Below are 9,429 nucleotides of genomic sequence, written 5' to 3'. Positions count from 1 at the left end.
GGCTTTATAGGTCTTATAGCTATTAAGGCTTCCTTATAGCCTACTACTATTTTATTACTTCTAGGACTATTATAAGCTAACTAGTACTAAGCCTTTAAAGTATTACCCTTTAAAGGTATTATAGTAAGCCTCTTATAACTATAAGTTATAAAGCTTTATAGGTTTTATAACTACTAAGGCTTCCTTATAGCTATAATCTTATAGAAGCCTAAGCCTCTATAAGTTGATTACTATTTTATTACTTTTAAGACTATTATAGTTAATTAGTATACTTAATATTAGTATAATACTAATATAGTATACTTAGTACTAATATAGTATTAGTATAATACTAGTATAGTATACTTAGTATTAATATAGTATTAGTATAATATACTTAGTATTAATATAATACTTAGTATATCTTAGCTAGTAGTCCTTTATATATCCTATAGCCTTTAAGATAAGGTGTTCTTACTAAATATAGTTTATAATATAACTTTTATTTTCTATAAAATTTATTTATATAGGTTTTTAAGTTAAATTACCTTATAAGTAAAAAGTAAAAAATATAGTAATTATAAAGCCCTTTATATAGTAATAAAGCCCCCTATATAGTAGTAAGCTACCTTATACCTAATATAACTATAAGCTACTTTATACTTAGTATAACTATAAGCTACCTTATACTTAGAAGAAAAAGGTAACTTAGGTATACTAATAAGTACTATTATACCTATTAATAAGTAGGAGAATTAAGCTACTATTATAGTATATTATAGTAGTTATAGTAGTTACTACTTTTCTTTATAGTTATTATTTTATTCCTTATAGTTATTATTTTATTCTTTATAGTTATTTCTAGTTATTTTTCCTAGTTAATATAGATTAAGTAGGAGTAATAATAGGTAGCTTTAAAGCTAGAAGAACAATCTCCTATTACCTAGTATATTTAGTACTTACCTATACTATATAACTAGATAGAAGTTATATAATATAACAACTTTACCTCTTACCCTATATATACCCTATTAGATTTAATAATTAATAGGTAATAAGAATTTATAATTTAGCTTAGTATTATAACTAAGGTTATAATATAAAATATTTAGTTAACTAGTAATTTTACCTTCTTATATATATATATAATAGATATTCTATTTATATATAAAAGTATAAAGGTTTTCTTAAATTAATAGTATATATAAATAGAGAATAATAATCTTATCTATAAGATTATTAATAAAGAATAAGCTATAGTTATTAAGTATAAAGAAATATATTTAAATAGTTATATTAGTATATATATCTATAGTTATTAATAGTTACTTACTTATTAGCATTTAATAGGAATACTTAGAAAGTACTACTATTTGTTAATATATATATTATAAATACTTTAGCTATATAACTATACTTTTATAAATATAAACTCTTAGGATATTCCTTATAGCTTTTAAGAGTATTATAACTTATTAGTATTATTATAAGTTTAGTATTATACTAGTATATTATTTTAAGAAAGAAACTAGTATAGCCTAGTAATAATAGTAGTCTTATTACTATAATTAGATTATAATTAGGTAGGTATTATCTTTTATATATTTAATAGGGTAATATATTACTATATAATACTCTATAAAGTTATTACTAAAATACTAATATAGAACTAAGCAATATCGTACGCCTAGAATTAGTATATACTTATAGTAAGCCTATAATATTAATAAAATTAATAAAAAGTAGGTAAAAAGTAAAATAATATTAAGCCTAGCTTAGAAATAATACTAGATAAGAGCTATACTATAGTTAAGGTAGGTAGTAGTAAAAAGACTATTAAAGATATATCTAAATATATTAAGACTAATAAGACTTAACTAACTAAACCTAAGGTAATACCTACTTAGAAGAAACCTAAAACCTAGTTAATTATTATAAAAAAGCTTCTCTTTTTAATAAATAAAGATAATAAGCCTTAAGTAGAAGCCCTTTTAAAATAGTTATAAGTATATACTAGCCTTAAGTTAAGACTACTTATAACTATTAAAGTAATTTAGAATATTATAAAGAAGATAATTATATAGCTAGGCTTTATATTAAAGGGGATCTATATAGATATAGTATAAAGAGGAACCTAAGGAGATACCTAGGTAAAGCTAGTTCTAGCCTAGTATAATAAGGAACTAATTATTAGTATTAAGGACTATTAGGCTAAGGTATAGGCTATAAGGCTAGTAAAGATAGTTATAATAATAAACTAATCTTTTTAAGAGGATACTATAGTAGCTACCTACTAGCTCCTATCTAGAGATATAGTACTCTTATTCTACTAGGATATAAAGGTATTTATAAATAATATATACTAGGTTAAGGATATATTTAGGCTAGAAGTATAACTATCCTACTATATATATTTAATAGTAGTAAAAGGTATACTTTTAGCTAAAATACTAAATAATACTATTAACCTTATTACTATACTAGTAGTATTTAATAAGGCTAATATAGTTATAGCTAAGATATACTACCTTTAGGTTAAATCTAGTATAAAGGTATTACTAGTTATTAGTATTTATAATATAATTATAGTTAATTAACTATACTAATAAGGTATTTATTTTAATTTATAGGTATTTAAGTATAAACCCTATATAGAATTAGTCTAAGCTACCTAGTACTATAAATACTATAGGTTTAGATATATTATATAGTTCTATATAGTAAAGATAGATAAATATAGCTAGTATATAGGCTAAGCCTATATTAATATAAAGGTATACTTAGCTACTATTAATATATTAAAGGAATTATATACTAACTATAAAGGAAGGTACTTAATATAGTCTAGGAACTACCCTATATAGTAAGAGTACTAGATCTAGGCTTAGGAAGCTTATTGCCTTTAGCCTACCTAGTTTAAAACCTATTAGCTAACTAAATATAGGCCCTAAAGCCTAAGGGCCTCTTTACTACTTAAGTAAGTTATTAGTAGCTTATAGCTATAGGGGAGACCCCTTAAGACTAGGTAGAGCTTAGTAAAGAGACTAAATATATTATAGTTAAATATAATATAGTTTCCCTTAACTAGGGGTAATAATATACTACCCCCCCCCTTATTACTATAGACCTTAACTAGATAACCTATAATAATAGTAGTAATAGTACTAGTCTTAATACTAACTACCTCTAAACTAGCCTAGTTTAGATAATAGAATAAAGATCCTTTTATAGAATATTTATAAAAATAATAATAATATCTAGGTAGCCTTATACCTTCTTAATAGTCTAGATATTCTAGCCTTTTAGAAAGTAGTATTAGGCTAGCCCCTCCTTATCTTAACTTTAGTATTATACTAAAGGCTTTAAAGGGAAGGCTATATTATAACTTATATATATAAAAGATTACTAAAGGATCTTTAAGATACTACTTTATTAAAGAATACTTATTATATTTAATTCCTTTCTTTACTATTAGTTATTATAAATATCTATACTAAACCTAAGTTAAACCTAGTTACTTTCCTATCTAAAAAGGGGGTAGGTAAGCCTATACTAAGAGCTATAGTAAAAGACTTTAATATTTACTATTTAATATAAGACTTCTATAAATAAGAGTCTAATACTACTAAACTTATATTAAAGTATATAGATAGGCTTAAAACTAGGCTAATTATACCCTTTAGAATAAATATATAGTATAAAAAGAATAAATACTTAAGTATAATTAACCTACTTTAGGCTTCTCTTTTCTTAAGAGGGTAATATAGTACTATACTATAAAGCCTAACTAGGTCTAATTATATCTTATAACTATTAATACTAGATATATATAAGGGAGTAGAACCCCTATAGACTAGAAATTAGAAAAAGATAGATAAAGATATAGCTACTATTAAGGTAGTAGCCTAGCTCTAGCCTTTAAGTAGGGTAATACTTTATAACCCCTTTAAGATTAAAGTAGTATATAGATAGTTAGTAATAACTATTTAAGATATAATCTAACTAGCTATTTTTATTATAGCTTTAGCCTAGTTATAGTAATTATTATAGTAGAATTAGGAGGTAGTAAATACTATTAATAATATAAAGAGGGTATAGTAGATAGTATAATATATAAGAGTACTAGTAAATTAAGGATATATAGTTAAGGTAAAGATAGCCTAGGTAAGGACCTTATATAGGGCTAGGCTATAGAGCTAGAGGGAGTACCTAGATTCCCTAAAGGATATATTTAGGCTCTAGAGGCACTTCTACTAAGTAAAAGAATATATAGCTAGATATACTTCTAATATAATACTAGTCCTAACTAGACTAGATAGTAAGATAGCTATTATATAAGAAGAGAAAGCTAATATACTTAGTTAGAAGTTCTTTTTAAATATTATACTACTTAACTAGGAATAGCTTAGGCTTAAAGTAGAGCTATAAGGGATAAATTAGGATATAACTAAGATTTTTAAGCTAATTACTAAAGAGGAGGTTATAATAATACTTAGGGGGTATATAACCTAGAATACCCTAAGGCTAGATAGGGTTCCCTATAGGTTCCTATAGGCCTTAAGACTACTACTTTATTAAGTCTTAGCTTTACTTTATAATACCTTACTTAAAGCTAATTACTTTTTATCTTAATATAAGGCTAATACTACTATAGTCTTATAAAAGCTAGATAAGTAACTAGAAGACCTTTATATAGCTAGGGGATAGTAACCTATTACCTTTCTTAATATTATAAGTAAACTTCTTAAAAAGATTATAGTAGATAGGATTATAATTATAATAGAGTTAAACTAGCTCCTACCTAATAGCTAAATAGGGAATAGGTAAAAGAGGTTAATTAAGATTACTATTATTATAATTTTAAAAATAGTTAAATTAGTATAGGCCTAAGGTAGTACTATATTACTATTATAGCTAGATATTATTAGTGTTTTTAATAATATTAATTATAACCTTTTTATCTAGATACTTTAATAGTAGGGTTTTCTAGCTAAGGTACTAGGCCTAGTATAGTCCTTTTTAGCTAATAGGTTAGCCTAGTTAAGGCTTAATAGTAGCCTAATATAGGCTAGGTTAGTCCCTTAAGGGGTATCTTAAGGATTACTACTTTTACTAATTCTCTTTATCCTTTTTACTAGCTTACTATATACTACCTTTAAGATAGTACTAAGCCTAATAATAGTTAGATTTATAGATAATACTAACCTACTTAATATTAAACTAAATATAGATATAGTAATCTTATAGCTAAAATAAGGATAGGAGATATATAGAGAGTAATTAAAAGTTAATAACTTATAATTCTCTATACTAAAGTTTAGTTTTATATACTTTTAATATAGCTAAGGCCTAGACCTAGGCCTAATCTAGCTTAATAATATATTAGTTTACTTAAAATAGGAAATCTAACTCCTTAAAGTCTAGCTAATATTAAGCCTAAGGTAGAAGAAATAACTCTAAGTAGTTAAGAATTAAGTAGTAAAAGTAGCCTAAGCCCTAGGTATAACTATTAAGAAAGCCTAAGGGTCTAAGGTTAAAGATATATAGAAGTTATACCTTTAAGGTATTAAGCCTATTATAATATTTAGTCTAGCTAATTAGTATATATTAAGGAAGGATAAGGTAGTAGGCCTAGCCTAGACTTTATATAACTTCTAAGTATAATACCTATAACTAGTTATAAGGGTATTTAAAGCTACCTTAACTTACTATATTAAAAAAGCTTTAAAGGTCTTTCTAATTAACCTCTACTTAATAACTAAGAAGTACTAGATACTAATAAGGTAGGAGGTAAGTAGGGTAGTAGCTTAGCTTTAGTATATATCTACCTAGGTAGCTAGAGTAGTCTTAATAGTAATAAAGAGGCTAAGGTAATAATAATAATATAGGTAGTAATAACTATAATAATAAATAAGACTACTATTAGCTAACCTATATAAAGGCCTCCTAGGTAAGTCTAAAGGGGCTTTAAAATAGGATTAGAAGATACTTAATAAGTAATTATAAAATAGATTAGTAATAAGGTAAGAGGTAGATAAGTTAGCTAAATAATACTATACTAGATAGGTTATAATCTACCTTACTTATAAGCTATTATAGCTTTAGTACCTTACCTAAGTAGTTTTATTCTTATTTATACTTAGGTATATTAATTCTATTATTATATAGATATATATAGGGAAGATTAGGCTTAATACCTTCCTTTATAAATAATATATTCCTAGTTATAAGTTAGGCTTATATTATTATAAAAAAAGGCTAGAAGATATTTACTATATCTTACTAAGTTATATAGTATACTAGACTAAGCCTAGGCTACTAGAAGGGTAGTTTTAAGATAGGTAGGATATATTATTAGTATTAAACTATTTAAGAAATTTAGTAACTATTATTAAGTAGTTATACTTATAAGGTTAACTAATATATATCTAAACCTTACCTAGGTTAATACTAAACTAGGGTTAAGTTAGGTATAATATAGTAGTAATATAGGTATATAGTAAGATAAGAATAGATTAGGTATATACTAGTATTAGTTTAGTATAGGTATAAAAAGTAATTAACTTTTAATTTTAAAATTTAGTAAATTAGGCTATTAGCCTATTCCTACCTTAGTATAGCCTAGACTTAGTACTAGCTTAACTTTACCCCTTTTCTTAGATATAAAATAGAAGGTTTAAAAAATAAGTATAGTTTAGGTTAGGCCTAGTACTATCTTAACTTTACTATTTTTAATAGGTTAAAAAAAATATATAGAAAACTAAAAATAATTTTAAATAGGTATAGCCTAGGCTAGGCCTAATACTACCCCTTTTTACCTCCTCCTCTTCCTACTCCTTCTCCTCCTCCTTACCCTCCTCCCCTTTAGTTAAGATAGCTAAGTCTAGGCCCTTATCTAGCCTAGGCTTAGGTATAGTTACCCCCTAGGCCTTTAAGGTAACTATAATAATCTAGAGTAGGCTAGCTAAAGTATACTATTATTAGGCTAGCTAGTAAGCTACCTTAGCCTTAGCCTAGTCTAAGTATATTAATACTTTAATATTAATATAAATAATTATAATTAAGGCTAGGTTATAATTAGTAAGGGCTAGTATAACTATAATCTAGGCTAGACTAGTTATACTTTAAATATAGTAAGTATTACCTTTAGTATTTATATTATTAGTTTAGTTATAAGTATAGTAAATAGCTATTATTAGATAGTTAAACTTAGTATTACTTAGGCTTAAAGTTAGGCTATTTTTAGTATAAGTTAAAAGCTAATCTTAAATAATAATAACTATAGGCTTAATATTATTAATAGGTTATTAATAAGTTAATTAGAATTAGACTTAGTTAAGCTTTAGATTAAAATTAAAAAGACTTATTAATATATAAACTTTATTATTTTTTATATACTTAGTATATATAGATATATTAAGATTTAAGACTAGATTAGGATAAAAGCTACCTTAATATAGTACTAGGATATTTACTAGCTTACTTAAAGTAGGTAATAGTATTAGTATTACCTATATACTTAAGGTATTAGCTATAAAAGACTAGTATTAGCTTACTTATAGTAATAACCTAGTATAAGTACTTAGTAGGGTAGTAAAGAGGTAAGGGGGGTAGTTAGCTAGATTAGTATTAGAATAGAGGTAGATAATAAATAGATAAAGGTTACTTATATTATTAGTAATAATAATAATAGTATTAAATTAATAGGGTTAGGGATAAGATAAGGCTAGGTATATATTAAGAATAAGGTAACTTATTATAATAATAGTAATAATAATAGTTAAAAAATTTTCTTATTTTTCTAAGAAGTATTAGTAATATTAAGATAAGGCTAAGGGTAGCCTAGATATAGCCTAAGAAGGTATATAAGGATAAGAAGAAGGGGAGTATATAAATATAATAATAGTAATAATAAGAAACTAATAAAGAAAAGAGTTAGTATAGTTTAATAGCTAAAGTAAGAATAGCTTAGCCTAGGTAGGGGTAAGGGTATTAATAGGGTATAGTATATATACTAAAAGTAAGGAAGATATATAATTATATATTATTAAGAAAGGAAGGAAAGGAGTAGAAATTAAGGAATTTAAGGCTTTTTAAATATTATAGTAAATAGGCTAGCTAGCTAGGTAGTAAGCTAAAATAATAATAATTAAATATATATAGCTATAGCTCCTTTTCTACTTAGTATAGTAAATATAATAAACTATATAAAGGTTAATATTAATTTAAAGGCTTTAAAAAGGTATAAGAATATAAATAAAGTAATTATAAAGTAAGAAGTAAAAATAGGTATAGAAGTATATAGAAGTAGGAGAGTAATAAGGCTATCTTAACTAGTCTTAGTATAAGTAAGGCCCTATAAGGGGTAAGGTTCTTACCTATTTAGTATAAATAATATAGAAAATAAACTATAAAAGCTAAAAAGAAGAATAATAAGGGTAGGTATTATAGCCTTTATAGCTATTATTATACCTACTTATACTTTAAAGTATCTAGGGATTAGGATTTAAAAGGGACCTTAACTATATATAGTACCTAGCCTAGGCTAGGATAAGGCTATAAAGGGAGGAGGTTAAAGGGGTTAAGTAGGGGATAAGTAGGTCTATTAGCCTACTAAGTTTTATATATTTATACCTATTATTATTATCTTTTACTAAGATAAGGAGTATACTACTCCCTACTAGGAATTACTCTAGGATTATACTAAACCTATACTAAAGCTAGGGTTTTTCCTCTAGGTACTCTAGTTTTTTCCCTATCTTATAAGCTATAGAGGTACTAGATAGACTAGCTAGTCTAATTAGTATAATATAATAATAATAATAATAATATAGAACTAAGTAATATAATATAAATATATATTAATTCCTATATAAATCTTAAACCCCTATAGCTATAGCTTTTTATAGCTATTAATAGACTAAATCTAATTAAGACTATAGGTTTTAAAGTCTATATATAGTATTTCTACCTATTTTTAATAATCCTAAAGGTTTTTAAAGGATACCTTATAATAAACCTTATATAAAGTATTATAGCTAATATTAATACTAGCTTTATATATATATACTATAAGGAATATTTAGCTATTATTAATTATATACTACTTAGTAGTAAAATTATTCTAAAGATATACTTATACCTACTTTTATATAATATCTTAATATATAATATCTTATTATTAGTATATATTTTATTAATAATAGATTAAGCTAACTTAAAATAGTAATAATTAGAAACCTTTATTAAGTAGTTACTTATAAATATTAAAGTTAGTAAGGTTTTAGGTAAAATATAATATTTAGATATATTTAGTAAGTTTATCTTAGTTATTTATTTATACTTATAAGTAAATATAGTTAGTTTATAAAAAGTATTATAGTGTTTAAGGGTAAATATTATAGCTATAATTATCTTATAGGATATTATAAATCTTCTAATATATAAAAT

Source organism: Cordyceps militaris (assembly GCF_000225605.1).
Source record: "Cordyceps militaris CM01 unplaced genomic scaffold CCM_S00001, whole genome shotgun sequence".
Taxonomy (NCBI): Eukaryota; Fungi; Ascomycota; class Sordariomycetes; order Hypocreales; family Cordycipitaceae; genus Cordyceps; species Cordyceps militaris.
The sequence above is the reverse complement of the archived record's forward strand: the minus strand, read 5'-3'. Positions refer to the sequence as shown.